Source organism: Pipistrellus kuhlii, unplaced genomic scaffold (assembly GCF_014108245.1).
Source record: "Pipistrellus kuhlii isolate mPipKuh1 unplaced genomic scaffold, mPipKuh1.p scaffold_m20_p_14, whole genome shotgun sequence".
NCBI classification, from domain to species: Eukaryota; Metazoa; Chordata; class Mammalia; order Chiroptera; family Vespertilionidae; genus Pipistrellus; species Pipistrellus kuhlii.
The window spans coordinates 35612569-35635476 of NW_023425449.1; the positions used below are offsets into that span (position 1 = coordinate 35612569).

At 45.0% G+C, this 22908-nt stretch overlaps 1 protein-coding gene across 5 annotated transcripts in view; it reads right to left on the reverse strand.

Moving 5' to 3' along the window:
* Positions 1-22908, reverse strand: part of JPH1 (junctophilin 1) — an 88541-nt gene that overhangs the window by 34891 nt on the left and 30742 nt on the right. The gene's annotated exons all lie outside the window — the stretch shown is intronic.

Here is a 22908-nt window from a genome sequence, read left to right on the forward strand (position 1 = left end):
GAGGCCCACCCTGAATCCTAAGAATCTCCAGAAGCATTCCAGGCAGAGAGGGAATGCTGTGCCTCCCACCCCTAAACATGGGGATGTGACTGACACTGAGGTCAGAATTTTCCCTGAGGCCCAAGGATTCACAATCTACTCACTGCTACCTTGTCTGGGGGGATGCCAGGCTGGACTCCGGAGGGGCAGGGAGTTCCCACCAAATCAAAGCCTGCCTCCCGCAGCTGCGAGTTGTCTAGGGTGGGTCTCAAGTCTGGCTGCCCCGCCGTTTCTCACAGCTGCCCCAGAGGCCTCTTCGTCTACCTCGGAGCATCAAGCTCCTTTCCAGGTTATGTATCCTGACTGTCATGTTTTAGCCAGCGATACAAGGGCTGGAAACAACTCCTTCCTTTTCTTTCTTCTTTTTAAAATACGTTTTTATTGATTTTTGAGAGGAAGGGAGACGGAGAGAGAGAGAGATAAACATCAATGATGAGAGAATCACTGATCAGCTGCCTCCTGCACAACCCACATGGGGGACTGAGCCTGCAACCCGGACATGTGCCTTGACTGGGAATCGAACTGTGACCTCCTAGTTCAGAGGTTGATATTCAACCACTGAGCCATGCCAGCTGGGCTCTTCCTTCCTTTTCATCTAATCACAGCACCTACCAAAATGACCACAGGTTCGGTGTGCCCTTGCCGATGGCGGTCCTGTACTATCTGAAGTGGGAACATAGAAATGCCTTGAACTTAAGGCAAAGAACCCTGGAGCCTTGTGAGGCTCTGTGGGTTCCTAGTCGAAACCGTGAAGTATATTTGCATACAATTGTGGACCCACGTAATGCTCCACTGGACATGACACAGTATGGTACTTCACATTCTTCACTTTGTTTGGCACGAATGAGATGAGGGACAGAAACCCTTTTATAGCTTCATGTGGGGTTGCTTTGGGTTGACTAGTTAGTCTGAAACGTGAGAAATATTAAGGAAAGGAGAGGCCTATGAGAGTCAATCATAATGTTCAGAACAAGTCCACCCTCATATATAAACTTACAAGCTCATTCTGCAAAGCTAGCATTACCCTCATATCAAAACCAGACAAAGATATGACACCCCCCTCCCCCCCAAAAAAGCAAATTACAGGCCAATATCCTTGATGAACATAGGTGTAAACATTCTCCACAACATATTAGCAAACCAGATTCAACAATGCATTAAAAAAAGATTGTCCAGCCAATGTAGCTCAGTGTTCATCCCAATAAGTGCAGAAAAAACATTTCACAAAATTCAACATCCTTTTATGATAAATACTCGAAAAAGTGGTAGGGAAGGAACACACTTCAACATAATAAAGGCTATGTTTGACAAACCCATAGCTAATATCATAATCAGGGGTGAAAAGCTCAGAGTTTTTCCCCTAAGATAAGGAATGAGAAGGATGCTCATTATCACCACGTCTCAACATAGCATTGGAAATCCTAGCCACAGCAATCAGATAAGAAAAATAAATAAAGCATCCAAATTGGAAAGGAAGAAGTAAAACTCTATTTGCAGATAACATAACACTATCCAGAGAAAAAGCCCTAAAAACTATTAGAACTTATAAATGAATTTAGTAAAGTTGCAGAATACAAAATCAACATACACACAGAAATCTGCTGCATTTCTATACACCAGTAAAAAACAGAGGAGAAATTAAGAAAACAATCCTATTTGTAATTGTTAATCAAAAAGCATAAAATATCTAAGAATAAATTTATTCAAACAGGTGAAAGACCTATACTCTGACAACTATAGGAAACATTAAATAAAAGCTAAAGAGGATACAAATAAATGGAAGGACATACCTGGCTCATGGATGGAAGGATTAATATTGTTAAAATATTCTTACTGCCTAAAGTAACATAAGATTCCATGTATCATAATTCCTATTAAAATACCAGCAGCATTCTTTGCAAAACTGGAATAATCCTAAAATTTATATGGAACCATAAAAGATCCCAAATAGCCAAAGTAATCTTGAGAGAAAAAAGTGGAAGGTATCATGTTCCCTGATTACAAACTATCTTACAAAGTGACAATAATCAAAACAGTATGGTAAAAACAGATATATAGGTCAACGGAATAGAATAGAGAGCCCAGAAATAACTCCCCACTTACATGGTCAATTTATCTATGATGCAGGAGGCATGGATATACAGTGGGGTAAAGATAGTCTCGCTGAAGATAAGTGGTACTGGAAAAACTGGATGGATGCACGCAAACCCCCCCCAAAAAACCCAACAACAACAACAACAACAACAACAACTGGATTAGTTTCTTAACTATATATAAAAACAAACTCAAAATGGATTAAAGACTTAAAAGTAAGACCTGAAACCATAAAACTTCTAGAAGAAAACAAAGGCAGTAAATTCTTTGACATGGGTCTTACCAATATATTTTGTATATGTCTCTTCGGGCAGCAACAAAAGAAAAACATAAACAAAAGGGACTACATTAAAGTAAAAAGGTTTTTGCATAGCAAAGGGAACCTTTTACAAATGAAAAGACAAACTACTGAATGGGAGATGATATTTGGCAATGATACATCCAATAAGTGGTTAATACCCAAAATATGTAAGGAACTCATACAAACTAAAACCGAAAAAAACAACCAGGCCAATTAAAAAATGGGCAGAAGATTTGAATAGACATTTCTCCCTATACACATGGCCCATCCTATATAATAAAAGGCTAATATGCAAATTGATTTAATGACAGAACAACTGGTTGCTATGACACTCACTGACTACCAGGGGGCAGATGTTCAACGCAGGAGCTACTCTCTGGTGGTCAGTGCGCTCCCACAGAGGGAGCGCCACTCAGTCAGAAGCCAGGCTCATGGCTGGCAAGCACAGCCGTGGTGGCGGGAACCTCTCCCACCTCCATGGCAGAGCTAAGGACGTCCAATTGCTGGCTTGAGAGTGCCTAAGCCAGCAGTTGGAAATCCCCCCTGAGGGCTCCCAGACTGCAAGAGGGCACAGGCCAGGCTGAGGGAACAGCCCTCTGCCCAGTGCACAAATTTTGTGCACTGGGCGTCTAGTAGACATATAAAAAGATGTTCAACATCACTAATCATCAGGAATATGAAAATTAAAACCACAATGAAATATCACTTTATACCTATCAAATTGGCTATTTTAATAAACCAATAAATAACATGTTGGTGAAGAGTTAGAGAAAAGGAAACCCTCATGCGTTGTTGGTGAGATTGTAAATTTGTACAGCCACTATGAAAAATAGTATAGAGATTTCTCAAAAAGTTAAAATTAGAGCTGCCATATTACCCAGAAATTACATACTGGGTATTTATTTGAAGAAAACAAAAACACTAATTAAAAAGAATATATGCACTCTTATGTTCATTGCAGCACTATGCACACCAACCAAGATATGGAAGCAACCTAGGTGTCTACCGACAGATAAAAGGATAAAGAAGATGTGGTATATATTAAGAACAGGGTATTACTGGGCCGTAAAAATGAATAAAATCTTGCCATTTGCAACAACATGGATGGACCTACAGGACATTATGCTAAGTGAGATATGCTGGACAGAGAAAGACGAATACTGCATGAATTCACCTGTATGTGGAATCTAAACAAACGAAACAAATAAACAACATAGAAAGAGAACCATAGATAATAGAGAACAAACTAATGGTTACCAAAGAGTTGGGGGATGGGTGCAATAAAAACATATAAATAAAGCTCACCCTCATAAGAAAAAAAAAAAAAAAGATGTCTGGGTCGCATTTTCAAAATAGATCCAGAGACACAAAAGCATGGAACAGACTGTCAAACCTCAGACGGAAGGCATGGGAGGGAAGAGATCAACCAATGAACTTGTGTGCATATATGCATAACCCATGGACACAGACTGTAGGGTGGGGAAGGCCTGGGATGGGGGTTGAGAGTGGGCTAGAAGAGATCACTGGGGATAAGGGGACTTACGTAATACTTTCAACAATAAAGAGTTACCCCCCCCCCCCCCCTCCCAGCTCCTCAGGGGCAAGAATACAAGAGTAAGCCTATGTCCCAGAGCTCTCTGCTCTCCTGTAGACAGGGCTTCTTCCAGGGAGGCCTGGAATGCCCTAGAAAATGGCATTTGTTCCACAGAGAAGGGGTTAGGAAGCCTCTTTCCATGCAAGACCTGGAGCGGGGACAGCGCCTGGAGCTCCAGGCCGGTGAGCAGCTGACGGCTGGCACTGATGCCCTTAGGAGCTCTTACTAAGGCTGCGAAGGTCCTGCTGTTCCCCGTCTTCCTGTGGCCACCTCTCCAGGCTTCAGATCCTGAAAAAAACCACCGCTGGCCTGTCTCTCCTGACACCTTTCCAATGCCGTTTCAACTCTCACCTCATGGTCAACCCCTAAGGCAAGCATGTCAAACTCAAAGGCTGACACCACGGGCCAAACAAACGAGGCAGGCGGGCCCCGGGCCCCGAGTTTGACAGGCTTGCTCTAAAGTTCTCTCTCTCAAATGAAAACGTCAGCATACTTAGTGACTCACAGATGTCTCAAAATCCTTTTAAATTCTTTGCTACTCTGGACACACGTAATTCATTCTACTGAATTCTGAAGATCATGCTCCTTTTTCTTTTCCTACGTGTTATACACATAGTGCACGCCCCGCCCTCCTGCTCGGGGCCCTCTGCGATGCTAGTTGTGGAAAGAAAGCTCCTTTCCCCTTGCATTTCTCTCCGGCAGGTGATTACTGCTGACAACAGTGGATTGTACGCATGACATTTCTCTGCAGCGTGTTTCTGAAACGTCACGGTGATAGCAGCTTACAGAGAGAGCTCACGGGGTGAAGGGGAAAAAAAAAAGATTTCCCCCCTTTTTCAGATTCTGGTCTGGGGGGGGGGGGCAGGCGGGAGAGGCTGTCACACCTGGGCTCTGAGTCGGCACAAGTCACCATGAGTGACATGTGTTAATATGATGAAGGACTTCGTGTCATTTACTTGTTAAAATTTCTTTTCTCTGGCGTCAGCTTAATTCCCAGCAAACAGCTTATCCTACCTGTGTTCTAAAAGTCTGAAATTGATTTTTGAAGCAAACCTCTTTTCATTCTACATGTAATGAAAAGGCCTAGGGTTATTTTTACTTTTTAAATCTGCTTTGTCATCTTACAAGTAACCATCAACTTAACTACTATGAGAAGAGGAATCTCTTGTACCATTAAAATTCCTACAGCAGCACGGAGGGTTGGCTTGGTAGCTTAATCTGATAGTGAATTTTGGGGAAGGAATACATAAATATATGCAAAAATGTAATACACAAATTTAAAGTGTGGATGTAATATTTGATTGAAATGCAGGGATAGATAAAAGAAGGTTTATGGTTGTGAGTACATGAAACACAGTTTATTCTTGTATTGTTACTTATTAATTATAGTATTATTATTACTAATCTACTTTAGCCCACTCCTGTATATATCTGAATCAACCAACGTGAACCAGTGTTATGTGTGCCTGAAGTTTTTTGTTTGTTTGTTCTTATTTGGGACAAATATTAAATGTAATTATTATCCTCTAATAATTTTGAGGGGGGAGGGGAGTCTTATTGATTCTCAGGGAATGTGACAGAGTTGAAATCAAGAAAAACTAAAAAATAACCAACCGAACAAAAATTTCAGGAATGAATACTTCTAAGAGAGAGATCAGCTAAAACTCTAGTACTGGCTATTATCAGTGCCCGGGCATCTAGGTAAGTCAGGGCTGCCCCCATTTTTAAGTTATAATTTCATTATGGGCGGCACCAGGCTCCTTTGTCAAGTAAGGCTTTGTTTCCGGGTTGTCACGTAGGGGTGAGAAAGGTCTGCTAGGCCTGGCAAACCTAATGGCAATGGCGTTGCCCTGGCCTGCAGATGGGAAATCATTAAACGGGGATTCAGTAACCAGTCCGTAATAAGAAAAAAATTATACTATTGCACGGTTTCATCAGCTTTTTAAATAGAAAAGCTTCCGAGTGTCTTAACCATTCTTCTCCTTTACGCTCTGGGACTTCACACGAGCAGACAGGTAAGCAGTGATGTTGGATGCGGGTGGCCTGCCTGCTGTTCTCCGAGCCTGGTCAGTCCCTCCCAGTCGCCCGTTTCCCCTTTCCCTTAGCCCATCGCTTGGCCGCCAGCCCTCCTCCCTGCCATTTGCCACTTGTTCTGGGCTATTTTAATTCTGGACAAGTTGTGGTAGCTGCTATATTTAAATTGGCCTGTGCGGTGCAGAAACACAGCAAATGCTAGTGGCAACCTTCTCCCTTTTTGACATAACCCAGTTGTGCTCTGGCTTTGAGTCAAGATTTGGTACCGTCCACCCTGGCTTGGCTCCCGCTCTGCATCCAGGTGCTCACCGCCCGTTGGGGTGGGCGGGTGGGTGTGGGGTGGTTTTCTGGGAGGGATGACCCACAGCAGGGCCCCAAACTAGAGAGTTAACGGATAAACAGGAACCATCATGGGAGGAAAAGCGAGATGCTTCTGGAATACTGGCAGAGTGGTTTTTCAAAGACCAGTGTCCACATAGGAATTCTGCAGAATGTAACCCATGGATCGAGGGAGCCTTAAGGGAAACTGCTTGCATGTGAAGAGCCAGCTTTTTGGTTCCTGGGTGCTGAGAACTGGGCTCATGGGCCAGCGGCCTCTGCACATCTGTGCTGGGAGGAAGATGTCTCCCCGGGGACTTAAGCTGTCCCATCAGAGAAGACAAATACATCGAAAGTGGCCCCCTCATCCTTAAAAGCTAAATACAATATAAAGAAGAGGTTTGATAGATGCCCACAGCTCAAAGCCAGCCTATAGCCAGACTCTGTCGTGAAGAACCAGAGAAAATCAACCTAATATTTTTTTTACAGTCTAGGGCTTTTGCTTCAAGACCTTAATGTACAAATGTTAATACCGACACCCTCATTTCACTGGCAGGGGAATTAAAATTCAGACGGGCTATAGGATCCTACCATCTCTCTCTGAAGTTCAGGATTTCTGCCTAAATAGGCCTTTTGAGGTTTTTTCTTAGACTGCTCGGGCTATTACACGTTACCTTTTGTCAGCCAAGATTGTACTTTTGGTTCTTTTTCTGAATAAACTTTATACCCACGCAGGTAGTAAATAAGACTGGGCTTTTGTTTTCTGGGCTGAGTAAGAAAACCATCGTGGAAATGTTTTGCTAAAAAAAGAGCATTCACTAGTCAATTCATATGAAACCACTTTTAAACGTCCCCAACAAAGGAGGGCCCATTAGGAGGTTATTTGGTTACATGTAGTCAGGGTTACCAGCTTTCAAATTTCTCGACATAGTAGCCAAACAAAGATGGAGAGAATGGGTGGAAACAGAGATGCCTGCTTTTACTAGAAGGTACGCAAGTGGTACTGAATATATCATGCTCTGAGTATCATGAAAACACAACTCGAAATAAATCCCTTATTATCCTAGTGCTCTAAGCTTTCAGAGAGCTAATTCCAATGTTAAGAAATCACATGCCGTTTTCTTTCTCAAATACTTTCCCTGACGTCCTGATATTCTTGTAGGTAAGAAAATTACCTGCACCCTAGCTGGTTGCTCAGTGGATAGGGCATCAGCCTGGGCACTGAAGGGTCCTGGGTTTGATTCCGGCCAAGGGCATGTACCTGGGTTGTAGGCTTGATCCCCAGACCTGGTTGGGGCATGTGTGGAAGGCTACCAATCAATGTGTCTCTCTCACATCGATGCTTCTCTCTTTGTCTCTCCCCCTCCCTTCCAATCTTTCTAAAATCAATGGAAAAGTATCCTCAGGTGAAAATTTACACCACGCGCGCGCGCGCACACACACACACACACACACACACACAATTAAAATTACCCGAGGTTCTGAGGCCTTCCTACTTTGTCTTCTCCTAAGATACAGTTTAAGTTCATTCCATTAAAAATACATATTTTTATTGATTTTAGAGAGAGGGAAGGAGAGGGAGAGAGAAATAGAAACATCAATGATGAGAGAGAATCATTGATCCGCTGTCTCCTGCACACCCCACACTGAGGATCAAACAAACGACCAGGGCATGTGTCCTGACCAGAAATTGGACCGTGAGCTCTTGGTTCATGGGTTGATGCTCAACCATTGAATCATACCAGCTGGGCTTAAGCTCATTTTTAAATGACAAGGACACATGTGAGGGCCTCTCCCACCATAACTGCATAACTTTAGGATAAATTGTGCGTTTACAAGTCTGGAACGAGAACCCGGCACAGAAGTGCTGGTGACAGGAGAACAAGTGGGTCCACAGCACAACAGGATCATGGGAGTGTGCCGTCCCTCAACGAACGTCCAGTCCTCTCCTTTACTATCCCGACAGTCACCTGGATCTTCCTACACTACAAGGACCTGAGGCGGGCTCTTCCGAACTCCCTGCTCTGAGACTGAGGGACAGAAAGGTCATATGTGGTAGGAAGGAATCAAGCAGAAGAGAGACCAATTCTGACCTTTAAAAAATGGGGGGCCATTTTAATGATGACTTTTAAAGACACATTTCTAACAACTTCAACATTATTAGTTCAATTTTGTTATATTGTGTGTTTCTCTGTGATGATTACCGGCTCACACACAAATATATACAGATATCCCTCCAAGATCACAATAAACCAAGGGCTGATATCTCATAATTTCTAGGAGGAACAGGAAAAAGGAGAAGTTAAGAAAAATTCTAGCATATTTCTTAAGGAATCCTGGAGAAGCACACGAAACAGACTAATAAAACCATAGGTGGTAGGAGCTGAAAACTAAGGGACATAGGCCACATTTCTGCATGTGGGGGTGGGGAAGAGGGGTGACTGGATGGGACAGGTCTCAGGAGTTCACACCACCCACAACCGGACAGGCTCACCCTGGGCTGTGAAGGTGTGAGCAGGGAGGTGACCTGAGGCCTGGAGGACAGCCCCTGCCTCTGGCCATCATGTGGCATTGGCAGGACAAGGTACAAAGGAGAGGTGCAGTCTCTTCCTAGTCAACGCATTGACTTGTAATCCACCAAGTACAGCAGGTCCTCACTTAACAGCGCAGTGGGTTCTGTGACCTTAAGAAAAACGTATAAGGAAATGAACGTCATCATAGGCTAATGGGTATAAACAAGAGTTAAGTTCGTAGGGCATCTCACCAACATAATGAAACGACTTTATTCCAGGACCTGCTGTATCACCATTGGAAAAATATAAATACCTGGCATTAAGTTAATCAAGCAAGAAAGTATTTATGATGATGATGATGATGATGATAATTACTGTTAAGATTGACCAAGTGCTTTTTATACACGAGGCCTAAACTTGCATTTTCTGTTCTAAGAACTTGACATGTAGTGTCTCCTATGATCCATGCTGGATTACAGACTAGTGTGTGGTGGGAGCTGATGTGAATCGAATGTCAGAATTGTGCATACACACCCACCCAGCCAAGTCCTGCTCAAACTCTCTAGACTCTGGTCTCCCTTCTCATTCCAGCCATAATAAATACTTGGTTTCCCTCATCATCAAAATGAATAAAGATGAACATTTTTTTCCAGGTACATTTAATGTTTTTCTTAAACTAACATATACATTTCTCATTTTCCCATGAGTTAATTCTTATATATAATAACCTTTTGGCGGGGGGGGGCGGGGAGAAGCTGCACTAAGTTTTCAAATAATCTACTCCAAGAAAAGGGATTAAACAACAACCACCATTGAAATCAGGTTTAAATGTAACATCTCTCTCAGACATTGACATGCTGCTGTTTCACTGGGGTTTCAGTGGCAAAACACACCAAATCCTACACACACCAAGCCCTCCAACGCAGGCACTTGGCACCTGTGGTGGTGGCATATGAAGCCTTCTGCCTGCTGGGCCACCCTGAGGCCACCTCTACATCCACCCTGGTCCCTGCTGGGTCCTCCATCTGGAGGCTCTGACGGTTCCCTCTCACCCACTCCCCTCGGCATGTCCTTAGGTGTCTCTGCATTTGTGCCATTTGGCAGTGAAAACCTGCTACCTCAATCTGGGCCCATTGCTCCAGCCGCAGCATGGAGGTAACCCTCGGATTAGATTAGCAGAGTGGAGATTTACGGTCTCCCGGGACCGGCTCTATAGATAGAGACAAGTTACTGCGGATTCACAGCCCTCAGACCTGAACATCTCTCTCCCACCGCAATGGAACACACTCCAAGTGGAGTTTCTTGCTGTGTGTCGTGTCCCCTCCTAGAGTGCTTAGGAACGTGAGTTCTAGAATCAGACTGCCTGGATGCGAATTAGCTCTCGCCTTCACTGGCCTGCAACCCCGGGGCGTTCTTCACCTAGCCGTGCCTTCGCTTCAGGAATGGTGGTAAACCCACCGTTTGGGGTTATCATGAAGATCACAGATGACACATGGAAAGCCCCAAAGAACAGACAGTGCACATAGGGTACTCAACATCATTACCAATGAACATTTATCAATTAATTCAATAACTTAAAATATATTACATTTTGCCCAGACCAGTATGACTCAGTTGGTTGAATGTTGCCCAGTTTAATACCTGGTCAGGGCACATACCCAGGTTATGGGTTCGATCCCCAGTTGTGTTGCAAACAGGAGGCAACCGATCAATGTTTCTCTCTCACGTTGATGTTTCCCTGTCTCTCTCTGTCTCTCTTTCTCTCTCTTTCTCTCCTCCCTTCCATTCTCTTTAAAATCAATAAAAACATATTAAAATATATGGTAAGCTTCTGAATAAGATATTCAAATGGTTCAAAAAATATAAAAAAGAGAATAATAAGGAAACTCTCTCTTTTACCTGGTCCTGATCCAGCCATAGCCAACCAGCGTCGATGTTTTTTAAAAAACCTTTTCCATAGTTTCTTTACGTGTATACAATAGAATAAAGTTCCTGTTTTCTCCTTTTCTATACAAAAGAAAGCAATATATACATCGTGTCTGTTCCTTTGTGAATGCAACAAGAAAACAGGGATGAGAGCATAAACCTTATTCTGTGGCAAACTACGGCAGCCCTTGAATATCGCGAGAGGTGGCAGTGAGTGGAACCACCCGGGAGAAGCCGGGACAGGAGCGGGGTGGGGCTCTAGTCAGAAGGCTTCTGTTTGGGTCCTGGGCCTGTCATTTGCAGGCTGTGCAGCCCTGGACAGATTACCTAAAAGTGCTGGAGGTGTGGAGTTGGTCATCACTATGTTTGTTGTAGGGATTAAGATTTGTGTGCAAGAGTTTTGTAGCCCTAGTTGGTATGGTTCAGTTAGAGCATCGGCCCACAGACTGAAGGGTCAAGGGTTTGATTCCAGGTCAAGGGCATGTACCTGGGTTTCAGGTTCAATCCCCGGCCCCTGTCGAGTTATGTGCAAGAGACAATGTCTGCCTGCCTGCCTGCTCCTCACTCTCTCCCTCTTTGTAAAAATCAATGAAAAAAGTAACCTTGAGTGAGGATTAAAAAAAAAAAAGGCCCAGCCACCGACTCATGAACAAGGAGTTTGACCCTGGTGAAGGGTACATGTCGAGGTTGTGGGCTCCACCCCCAATGTGGGGCATGCGGGAGGCAGCCTATCAGTGATTCTCTCTTATCACTGACTAGAGGCCTGGTGCACAAATTTGTGCATGGGTGGGGTCCCTCAGAGTGGCCTGTGGGGATTGGACCAAAACTGGCAGGCCAATGCCACCTGCCACTTTTGCCTGTCGCTCCCGCTCATCCTGGCCTCAATGCACCTGCTGTGGGCTCGTGCCCAGTCAGTCCTGATTGGGAGAAGTGAGCACCAGCTCTGCATATGGCACCATCCTGATGGAGGTACAGGGATGTGGTCAGCCCTCTGGGAGGTGGTTTGATGCCCTTAACGGCCCAGGATCTGGATCTAACCCATTGACATTCACGCAGTTTGTAGGGAGCCACCTGGAGGCCACTTTTATATTGTTTCTTCCTTGTGAAGTGTCTAGGGAGGGGAATCGGCCATGGTGCCTGAGGCCAACTTTCAGGAGGCCAGCGGGGCTGTCTGGATTGTGACAGTGGCACCAGTTTGTCAATGCCTGGCTCATTCTCCAGAGGTTGGACCTGCAGGACTATTGAGGGAGTGAGTGGCTGCTGCCTGGCTGGTGGGCCACCAGGATGGTGGGTTGTTAGAACAGGTCAGTCAGCTAAGCAACACTCCAGCTGTGGGATCACCCTGACCACCAGAGGGCAGCTCCTGCATTGAGCTCCTGCCCCTTGGTGGTCAGTGTGCATCACAGCGACTGGTTGACCCGTCACTTAGGCTTTTATATATATAGATGTTTCTTTTTTTCTTTTCTTTTTTTTAAAATATATTTTATTGATTTTGTACAGAGAGGAAGGGAGAGAGATAGAGAGCTAGAAACATCGATGAGAGAGTAATCAACCAGCTGCCTCTTGCACACCCCCCACCGGGGGTATGCCTGCAACCAAGGTACATGCCCTTGACCGGAATCGAACCCGGGACCTTTCAGTCCCCAAGCCGACGCTCTATCCATTGAGCCAAACCGGTCTTGGCTATATAGATGTTTCTTTTTCTCTCTTCCTCTTCCTTCCTCTTTTTGAAATTAATAAAAACGTGTTTTAAAACAATAGGAATTTTGTAAATTGAAAATACACATACCAAGCATTATTACCAGTTAGAAGCTACCATAACCCTTGAGGGCACTCCCCCTCCTCTGGAAATCCCAGTGGAGTGATGAGAACACAGGTCTCCATCTGTGACCTGGAATCTGGCCAAACAGATGCCATTCCTCGTCTAGGGACACCTAGCTGGTGTGGGGTGCGCTCTGTGCTGTAGCTCTATCTTGCTCGTGGGTCCAGTTTGAGAGCTGACCCCCAAATGTGTCAACATAATGGGAGGCTGAAGGTGTGAAAATCAATGAGAGAGAGGCTGGAAGGAAAGGGGATAACACACAGGACCTAGCGGTTTCCCTTCCTTACCAGCAGCCCGACCTGTTTGATCCCCCAAGAGAGTGGCCGTCACGGTGTTCCTGACACTGGCCACGTGGGCTGGCATGTGGGCCGGCGCTGCGTGTGCACTGGTAAAGGGGAAGCTGTCTGTGGGTTTAGAGATTTGGGTTCTTTTGCTGATTTCTTACTATTGTGACCAGAGGCCTCTCACTTCCCCGTGTTCCATTAGCTTCCTCGCTATAAAATGAAGGGGTTCAAGTGAGAATTCTAATCTGTTCTTGTAACAAAATTTAACATTCACTTTCAACAATGAAGATTTAAAACAACAACAACAAAACTTTAACTTACTTCCCTCCACCCCCCCACCCAGTGAGATACCAGGGGGCATGCTCTGGCTGGCAGGGACCCGGGTTTTCCCCACCTTCATCAACAGGCCTTCCACCAGACCCTAGAATGCCCCAGATCCCTGAGAACACCACGAATCCTGAGAACGCCCACAGATCCCGAGAATGCCCACAGATCCTAAGAATGCCCATAGAACCTGAAACTACAGCTTGAAGGTGCCAAGTAAAGATCCTAAAGTTCCCTCCAACCTGAATGTTCAAAAACTGTGGCAGCTCTCCTTCTGTTTCTAAAGAAGTCTGCTTATTATACATAAATAAAACTAGATCTCTCTTTATCATCTTTAAAAAGTGAGACTAGCCCTGATCTGGAATCAAACCCGCCAGCTTTTGGTGCACAGGACAACGCTCCAACCAGCTGAGCCACCTGGCCAGGGCTGACTGAAATAAATTATTTTGCTTTAGTAGATCAAGTAGAGGTAAGATGATTATTCCTTCTAGCTAAAGTTTTCCTGCAACTTGAATGGCAAAGAACACTAACTAATAACGTGGACATAGCAATCAAATCACCCATGGAAGTGAAATATGAAATTGAATGTATTTCATACAACATAGATCAACATGTCTAGCAATAGATGTGTACACATGTGAGCATAGAGCAGAAACATTCTAAATGATTCGTGCTGCTGCTTCTTCTTATTATTTAAATCCTCACCTAAGGATATGCCCTCTATCAATTTTTAGAGAGAGGAGGAATAGGAGGAGAGGGAAGGAGGGTGAGAAAAAGAGAGACATGTGAAAGATAAACATGGATTGGTTGCCTCCTGCATGCACCCTGACGGTGAGTTGAACCCAAAACCTAGGTAAATGCCTTGACCCAGAATCAAACCTGCCACCTTCTGGTGCCCAGATAGACACCCTAACCAACTGAGCCACCTGGCCAGGGCCTTGGTTGATTATTCTTATAAGTGGATCCCTAACACCAACCATAGTCCTTAAACATCCTGTAATCTGCTAATTAAACCTGGAACGAATTCACATTATATCAACTTATGTCACAAAATCTGGAAACCGAGAAAGGCCTCAGAGATCACCGAGTTCGGTTCACTTATATAAATCAGCGCCGGCTGGAGCAGGTAAGGTTAATCACACGCATCCACACTCACGTGCACCCTGCAAATGTCTGCCTGTGGGGACCCAGCCTCGCTGGCGCAAGCGCCACGGGGACAGCATGGTGGGGGGCTGGCCAGGGCCTCACGTGATGCAAAGTTCTAATAGTCCCAGGCGCTGGGCTAAAGGCTCTCCTGCAGCGACCACGAGGTGATGAAACGTGGGGTCCTGCCACGCTCGGGGACTGTCAGAAGGCGCCATGTACAGGGATGGCTGTAATTTGATGGCCAAGGATTGTCTACTCTTCAGGAAAGCACACAGGTGTTCTCCAAATATTTGTTTCTAATTAATTACACTTCTAATGCATTCCCATCTCTTATAAGAGAGGGAGAAGGTATGGAAGGAAGGGGAGGGGGACGAAAGACCCAGAGAAAGGTGGATGATGGGAGGAGAGGAAAGACAGCAACACAGGGACTAGTGAGGGTTCCACATAGCCCAGGAGACATGCCCAGCAGGCTCACTGAGAAAAACTCTACTAAATCCTTGAGAGAAATGTGAAAATCACGATTTTAATATTTACATACCACTGTCCTGTGTATGTGGATACACACAAACACACTCTCAAGATATAGAATTTTATGCTACTTGCTAAGCATCTATATTCCAGGGATCTTGCTAAACGCTCGGGGAACAAAATTATTACGCTGAGCTCTCCCAAGCACCCTTTGAGGCCGTGAGTCCCTGTTGTAAGGAGGTATAATATAAGGAAGTGTGCTCTGACAGCAGCATCGGACGGAGCCCACGGACTTTTAATGATGAAACCCACACTCTTTCTTCCACATTGTGCCACCTATCAGCTGGAAGGAATTAAAAGGTTATGGGGGAATTCTGCCATTGGTGACACTGTTTGCTTATTACAACTGGTTTTTATATTTAAGTCAAACATAATCCCAGTAAAATGGCCTTTCACTAAAGTTGATCATTCAGATACAGGTTCTTATAAACTACAACATAAACTGATGAACAAAAACAGACCTGGAGACAGGGAAGCATCAATCAGACTGTCAAACCTCAGAGGGAAGGTAGGAGAGGATGGGGGAAAAGGAGAGAGATCAACCAAAGGACTTATATGCATGCAGATAAGCCTAACCAGTGGTCACGGACAACAAGGGGGTGGGGGCATGCGTGGGTAGGGGTTTGGGATGGGAATGGGGAGGATGAGGACAATTATGTGATACCATAATCAATAAACAAATAAAAGAACCCACAAAAAAACCACACAAAAAACCAAACAAAACACAATTTGGTTAAGAGATCTAAAAACACCACATGGACAGATGTGTGTACCTAATTATTCCAGGCGTGCAGACCCAGCCCTGGTGTCCAACACACTGAAATAACCCCCTTCTTCTTCAGAAGCAAGCATCTATGGACAAGTTGTAAACTGAAGTTTGATGAGGACATTTCAGGCTCCAGGGAGTTGGTGAGAGATGCTCAATGTTCCCCTGAGGGCCAGGGTCCCCGTGCCACGCCCTGGCCTACGCTACAGGTCCAGATCTGTCTCACCTGTCCTCTGACCCACAATTACTCCCTCACATTTATTCCCGCTCTGATGATCTTGGGTCCTGGGATAGATCTTAAACATACCCCCTCCAGCACCCTGCCCTCTTCCATAAGCACCGATGCCGCCCTCTCCCTTCCTAGGAGGGCTGAGCAGTGGCTCTGACATAAGCGGCTGGAAGATGGCGAGAGGCAGCTCTTGGGCAGGACCAAGCGGCTCCTAGAAGCTCTGAGGAACCTGTCTGCCAAATTCTCTAACCCAACCTGGGGTGAGGCGGCGTTCCTAACGCCCATCGTCCCCTTTACGGCCTGCCCACCGTGTCAGGCATCATACACGCTCCACCGCGCACATGCACTTTCCGTGCTCCTCTGAGGAGGGCTCTATAATGACCCCACTTTCATTGGGGAAGAGACCAAGGCTGAGAGCGGTTCAGTGACCTGCCCAAGGCGGAGCTGAGACTTTGCCAGAATCCAAAGCACGTGCTCATCCTGCACTCATGACCTCAAGTTACAGTATGTGCATCAAATCAGACTCCCTTCCCCCATAGTCTAGAATAGGGGTGTCGAACTTAATCAGAGAAGGGGCCAAAATCTAAAATCCAGCCTAAATCGCGGGCCGAATGGTTTACTGAACAGTCATAAACTGTCATTGTGATGGAAACGCAGCGGAGTGCAGTGATGACAGCGCGGTGCGAGCCACATTGCAAGGCCTGGCGGGACGGATTTGACTCTAGAATCTTCCTCCCAGTTTGGCCCCTCAAAGATCTGAATGATCTTTATTAGGGCAGGTGTGTGAATATTTTATTCTAAAACAGATGACCCAGAGGCTGTCTGCCCAACCCCAGGAGGCATCCCACCTCCGATCAGAAAGTTTAGATTTCTTTCCTGAAGGACAGAGGTGCTGAAAGTATTCATGCAGGGGTGGGCACTACCAAGTATCCTAAGGCGTAGAACAACGCTGGAGAGCCCAGCTGGTGTGGTTCGGTGGTAGAGCATCAATCTATGAACCAGGAGGTCACAGTTCGATTCCTGGTCAGGGCACATGTCTGGGTTGTGGGGTTGATCCCCAGTGTGGGGTGTACAGGAGGCAGTCAATCAATGATTCTCTCTCCCTCTCCTTCTCCCTTCCTCTCTGAAACACACACACACACACACACACACACACACACACTAAATGGCCAGATTATTATGATCTCTGAACGCATAATAATTTGCCCCCCCCCCCTCTCTCTCTCTCTCTCTCTCTCTCTCTCTCTCTCTCTCTCTCTCTCTCTCTCTCTCTCTCTCTCTCTCTCTCTCTATATATATATATATATATATATATATATATATATATATATATATATATTTTAGAGGCCCAGTGCATGAATTCGTGCATGGGTGGGGTCTGGCCAGCCTAGCCAGGGGGAGGGGACATGGGCAGTTGGCCGGCCTGCCTGCTGGTCAAACTCCTGGTGGTGGGGACAATTTGCATATTAGCCTTTTATTATATAGGAGATACACTGAGTTGCCAGATTATTATCATTCAGAGATCATAATAATCTGGCCACTCAGTGTATACTCAAACGAACAAACAAACAAAAAATACACAGGAGACACAACATGTTTCCATGTATAGAGAATTAATGAGCTAGAATAAATACCAACTGCTGTGCGCTTCCAAAGGGAAGGGAGTGGACGGGGGAAATGGAGAGAGAGGGAAGAGAACAGAAGAGAGGCCTGGGGGTGATGGTGCACACAGAAGGCAGAACCGCAGGGATGTGTTCCTTCCGCCTTCTACACTGAAGGGTTAAGAAAAGGCGGGAGGGAAGGAGAAGGCAGGGGAGGTGGGGGAGGAGGGAAGATAGAGGACTTGATAGAGGGTGGACACAAGTTGTGAATCCAGCTCAGCGCTAACACCCCCTGTGAGCTTTCCTCCTACCTTGTTCTGTTATCACACGCAGCCCTCGGCGTGGGGCAGGTCTGCACCACGTGTGTGGGCACATGCTCACTCCGCACCCCCATGCCCTGTATGGCCATGCCTGGATTAGAGCCAGTTTGTAGGCTTGAAGACGAACAGAAACGAAGGATAGTACTTGTGGGCATTGGAATGGAACACTTGGATTGATTCCGAGAGAAAAAAAAAAAGCTCCCTTTCTTTTTCTACTGTCTACAGACTGGCAGCGTTTAAACACGCAGAACACAGAGGCCATTGCAATGAAAGAGGAGAGGGAGTGAATGACCATATGAGATGAAAAGCTCCACCTCGCCTCCTTCCTCCCCTCCACCCAGAGGTTCGGGGGTGGCCCTGATCCCGATCTCCTTGCTTGGACCCCAGCCTCACGCTCAGGCTGTTGTGGAGGGGCTGGGCTGGGCCGGAGGGGAGAGAGCTGGGGAGCCAGGGGCGGTGAATGGATTCCTGAACAAACTCTCCCCTGACACATCCCTAAAAATAAGTCTGCTTACTTGCACAACACGCTGTGGACGGGTAAGCTGAACTCTCCCCTTCCTCCTCTCTGGGGACCAGACGTCTCAGCTTTTAGAGAAAATGCAATGCAGGTGCAGCCACGTGGCGCCCAGGGGGCAGCGGCATTGGATGTGTGTGTGACAGCGGCGCACCTGCCAGGAGGTGAAGGACGCAGGAGCCCACGGTGGACGAGCCCCTTGCCCTTGGCCAGACGCTGATAAAGCTCGCCTGGGCATTGCCTTATTTAGTCAGGCTGCTCTGCCCCACGCCGGGCACGGTGACAACTGCGTAAGCGGTGACCGGCCCTCCCCTCCAGCCGCTGGTGCTGACACACCAATTAAGAAGGCTCTCTGGGATTTGAACAGCCTCTCGCCTTTCCGAGGAGCGACTTCTCCGAAAAGAACAACAGCATCACAAATAAGCCCGAATGTGTATGTATCTGCGTGGCAATGAATTCTCCGAGGAACATGGAAGACCACGTTCCAGGTCCGAAGGCTTTCTTGCCGCCAACCCTGAGCACATGATGAGGTTACATAAGGCAATTCTATGGGGTTGGCTAACTTGCACATTTCCCCCATAAACCACTATGATTACTGTTTCTTTCATCTTCTGTGTGTGTGTGTGTGTGTGTGTGTGTGTGTGTGCGCGCGCGCGCATTGCTTCATTGTGTTTCATAGATACTATTTATTTTTTATTTTTTTATTTTTTACAAATTCAAGGTTTGCAGCACCCTTGCGTTGAGCAAGCCCATGGGCACCATTTTCCCAACAGCCCTTGCTTCCTTTCTGCCTCTGTGTCACATTTTGATAATTTGCACAGTATTTTAAGCTACTTGAATATTATAATATTATATTTGTTATATTGATCTGGGATCGGTGACCATTTTTTATTTTATTTTTTCCATAACCATTTATCCCTCTATGCCCTCTCCCACCTCCACGCCCCCCTGCCCCAAATCACCACACTATTGTCCAGTTCTTTTTTTTCTCCTCAAACTTTCATGCTCCATCCCCCCCTCCCCACCACACACACACTCACACTATTTCTAACTGTATTATTATAAAAACAACAGGCATTAGAGTATTGGTGATAGGCTGATCTATCAATAACTTGCTCTAGACCTGACTCTACTCTCAATGAATCTTATACATCTTTACCTACATACACATATGTACATAAACCACTACATATGTAAATTATTTTATGTATATTTACATACACCACTATATGTAAATTATGTATGCATATGTACATAAACAACTATATATGTAAATTATTTTCTGCAAGAAGGCTAGCATGTGAGCCATCTGTAGTTGCTGATAAATGAGGAAGCTTTCTAGGTACTGGAATGGAACACATTCTAATATATATTGCTAATTAATTAAAAGTAGGGTACACAACAGTGTATTCTGGGCTACTATCCTTTATCTACAATTCCAACATCTGAAAAACTTTAAAAACCAACATTTAACAAAAATAAGCTTAGGGCCTAAACTTCTTTGACTATGGCACCATAAGGTAACTGGCAGGAGTCTATTTATGGTTCTGATTTATCCCCTTCTGTGTGAATACTGTCTCCCTAGAGAATGAATGTGCTTGATTACTGGGTGCTGCTCAGAGCCTGTGGATGCTATATGCTCCATATTGCTTTCCTAAAATCTAATATGGTGCATTCCAAAACATACCGGGACCCAAAAGGTTTGGAAAGCAATTATGAACTTGTGGAATGCAACCATATGTGTCAAAGGGGACAAAATGTATATTGGTGTGCATACACACCAGAAAAATTTTATAAAGATGCCAATAACATTGCTTATCTTCAGGGAAAGGAAATAATCAGTTGGAATTAGGAGTGGGAGGGAGATTTATCACTCAGCCTAGACCAGGGGTTGGCAAACCAAGGCTCGCGAACCACATGCGGCTCTTTGGCCCCTTGAGTGTGGCTCTTCCACAAAATACCATGGCCTGGGCGAGTCTATTTTGAAGAAGTGGTGTTAGAAGTTAAAAAAATTTGGCTCTCAAAAGGAATTTCAATTGTTGTACTGTTGATATTTGGTTCTGTTGACTAATGAGTTTGCTGACCACAGTCTAGAATCAGGGGTCCTCAAACTTTTTAAAGTGGGGGCCAGATCACGGTCCCTCAGAGAGCTGGAGGGCCGGACTATATGAACTACTAATTCCTACTGTAACACCTCGGCTGCGCTCACTGCCCAAAAAACCTGGCGGGCCGGATCAGACTCCTCTGCGGGCCGCATGTGGCCCACGGGCCGTAGTTTGAAGACGCCTGGATCATTTTACAACTTTAAAATTTTGAACCATAAACATGGGTCATCTATTAAAACATAAACAACATTAAACATTAAAAAAAAAAAATCACCAATTCTTCCCTGGCCAGGAGGCTCGGTTGGTTGGAGTGTCATCCTGTGCACCAAATGGTTTCGGGTTCCATTCCTGGTCAGGGCACATCCCTAGATTGTTGGTTTGATCCCCAGTTGGGTGAGTACTGGAAGCAACTGATTGATGTTTCTCACATCCATGTTTCTTTCTCTCTCTTGCTCTCTCTAAAACTCAATATAAACGTGTCCTTGGGTGAGGATTAAAAAAATCATGAATTCTGAGCATAGGACGAGAGCCTAATCTGTTTAAAATACATCCTGTTAACAAGTCTTCAGTAAGCAGCATTTCACACCCACTGCCAATGGATCCCTTTGATCAGCCTTCCTTAGCACCTGTTCAGTTCAGCTTCTCTTGACTCTCATTTTAAGCATGTCTGGGTCTTTCCAATGCTGCTGTCTTTTCCTTTGAATTACAGAGTCCTCACTTAACGCTCTCTACAAGTTCTGCAACTTTAAGCCAAACGACACATATAACGAAACCAAGTTCAGTGCCTATGGCATCTCATCAATGCCATAATGAAATGACACTATATGAGGTTGTGCTGCACTGCTGACTGTTCATTTCTTAAATAAAGTTTTTGTCTCCCTAACCCACATGTGGCTTCTTCAATTAGATCTAAAACTCGATAAAACTCATGTAACGGGCCAGATACACGCTCACTTATTTGTCCTAGCCTTTCAATTTCCATGGAATTTCATAAAAGTACAGATAAAATAATCTAACTTTAATTTTTTATTGATTAAGGTATCACATAATTGTCCTCATTCCCCCATCCTCCCTTACCCCAACCCCGTTGTCTGTGACCACTGGTTAGGCTTATATGCATGCATACAAGTCCTTTGTTTGATCTCTCCTCCTTTTCCCCTCCCTCCCCTACCTTCCCTCTGAGGTTTGACAGTCTGATCAATGCTTCCCTGTCTCCAGGTCTGTTTTTGTTCATCAGTTTATGTTGCTCATTACTTCCCCTAGATGCGTGAGAACATGTGATACAAGAAAAACACTTATAAGAACCGAAAATGAGACCAGCCATAATGGTTATGCTGAGAGGCAAATGAATTAGTCTGTAGTGAGTTTCTTTTAACTTTAAAACTTTTTCTTGGCACAGTTTTTCATACATTGGGGGTCAATTATACAGTGTGTGTATCTGGTTTTCCTAAGGAGCCCCCGGGTCCACCCAAGTAGCCAGTGATAAGTGTAAGCTAAACTGGATTAAGCTTGGAAAACAAAGACATTCCCCAGGGAGGCTTCGTCTTTCAGAGGAAAAGGGAAAAGAATCAAGGCAGGCTTCTGAGGACTCAAGTGCCACCTGTGAGGGCCGTGAGAAGCAGGGCCTGGGCTGCGGACATTATTCTGAGATTACACTCTCCCAGTGCTGATTCGTGCACTGATGGCAGAGAAAGCCCAGTGACTTTAGTGCCCCTGCCTCCGCAAGACAAGGCCTCATAAGAATGTGAGTTAAAAATTGCCTTTGTTTCCTGTGATATAAAAATAACAAGTTACGGACTGATTGTAATGAGTCCCAAAGGCATAAACTAGGAGTCAAAATCTTTAAAAAATCATGGGCTACTAAATTTAGAAATAACACCATCCTTATCTTGCTTAGAATCCTTGGAATCACTTCCAAACGACTTTTTGAAAAGGTCAACATAGCTGATTTAACAATTAGTCCCATTTCTCCTTTTTAAGACAGAGCGCAGAGTGGAATTCCATGTTGTGCAGTAGATTCTGCCCTGAGTATGTATTCCATTCAATCCCACTGCTCTGGCATTGTTAACAAACCTTTGCTTCCAAAGCCAAAAAGAAAAACGACATTTTCTCCCCTTTGTACCCTTAAAAAACGAATCCTGGTAAAGAAATTTACTTGCAAACCATGGTGATATAATCACAAGATAAAGGCAAAACATCTACATAGTTTTCAAAACACATATATAGCTGTTTTAACTGATAATCACAGACCTTTTTTTTTTTTTTTTAAAGCCAGAAAAATCTTGGCAAGAATTCTCGGTCACCCTTTTACTTTACAGATGAAAAATACCAAGCCCAGGGACTCACAACGTATCGTCTGTGTTCTACCCGCTATGCACTGTGAGGTGTGCAATTACTAATAACTGGCTGGACTCACTTAGACAAGCAAGAGCGTATGTATATGTACAAGC